This window comes from Drosophila hydei, unplaced genomic scaffold (genome assembly GCF_003285905.1).
Source record: "Drosophila hydei strain 15085-1641.00,03,60 unplaced genomic scaffold, DhydRS2 tig00000271-arrow-arrow-pilon, whole genome shotgun sequence".
Classification (NCBI taxonomy): Eukaryota; Metazoa; Arthropoda; class Insecta; order Diptera; family Drosophilidae; genus Drosophila; species Drosophila hydei.
In genome coordinates, this window is record NW_022045701.1 from 1,855,215 (window position 1) to 1,856,710 (window position 1,496).

At 30.1% G+C, this 1,496-nt stretch overlaps 1 pseudogene; it reads left to right on the forward strand.

Annotated features, from left to right (window-relative positions):
• The first annotated feature begins 300 nt into the window (after positions 1–300).
• On the forward strand, positions 301–1,001 carry LOC111599536 (annotated as a pseudogene).
• The last annotated feature ends 495 nt before the right edge of the window (positions 1,002–1,496 follow it).

A 1,496-nucleotide genomic window follows, 5' to 3' on the forward strand; every position in this document is an offset into this window, starting at 1 on the left:
TTCATTTTGGTTTAAGCAATAAGTACGACATTCAAATATGTGAATACAATCTTTAAAGAACTTCGTTTTTAAGTGGGGAAAAGTAAATGGGTTATTAAAATATTGAACGCTTTAACAAAGAAATCTAGATAACAATCAAACTTAGAGTGGAAACAAATAATTATATATGTAAACTTAATTTATGACAAATTATATTATCATGTATTTATAATACGGTATTTAGATTAAGACATAATCCCAGGTCGAGTATACGAAAATATCTCCACAGTACGCTCTTAAATATAAGAAACAATTTTAACAATGAATGCACGTTCACAGATATTTGATCTTATCATGGAAGGTCGACAGGTGGATGAAGCAGTGGCTAGCATCTTTCATACAGAACTTTTTCATTGCTGTACGGATAAATATATGTATACTCTATAGGTACCGTGGGTTATTCCGATTAACATTGTGACTTTATTGACTTCACCTATGGTTGTTGTAATTCGTGTAGTCTTTGCGCTCAAGGTAAAACGAGCTTAGTGAAAAGTTTCGCTCAAATGACAGTTGTGGCTCACATTAAGATAAAACTTTTTCAGAATAAAAAATTTGCTGGCTCTTTACACACGAGTATTCCCTGGGAAGTGTGGACAGTACATCTGGATTTAATTAAGCATGAGAACGACTTATTCACAGAGAAAGGTATATACATTACAGAATTAATGACCCGTCATGATTATGTACGAAAGACTCCAAGTCAAAGCGAGCTAGATCTAATTTTTGATACATCATTTCCGGATATACAGCCTTATTTGTTTAAATTGGATTTTTCGACCTCTGGACCGACAGCCTCTTCAAAGGGAAATGCAATAAAACATATAATTAATGAAACACTTGCGATGTGACTGTCGCAAACCGTTAATAATAATATGCAAAATTAATGTAATTTTTTCCTCAATTGAAATTTGAGACTTTAAACTGCACTGTAATCCAATGCTGAAAACTGTATGTTATTACAAAACCACAAGTTATAAACAATAACTTTGAATTTAGCACTGAGGCAAATATTGCAAAAAGAGTTAATCTCAAGGTGTCTCATATTTATAAATCGGTTGATCGATAGCTTAATAAATTAGTTATGTTTCTATTTTAAAAATGTTATTGCACTGGAAATAATTTTATGTGCAATGTATGTGTGTTATCTAGCAATAAATTGTTTGGTTTCATATGTAAAAACATGCAACAAACGACATTTAGACGCTCTTTGCCTTTATCTGTATATAATAATTGATTTTAAATTCATAATTTTAAATTTGTTTAAATCTAACAAAATGTTGTCCGTTTATGTGGTCGTATTCTAAAGTAATGAAACAAGTGTACCTTTTTTTGCAGTTATGAATTAAACACAATTATTTTTAATCCTTGCCCATAAGTAAATATATTAATTTATGTATATCTAGAGTAATGAAATATTAAAAAAACATTTTGGACAAATCACTGATCTCATGGTTTTA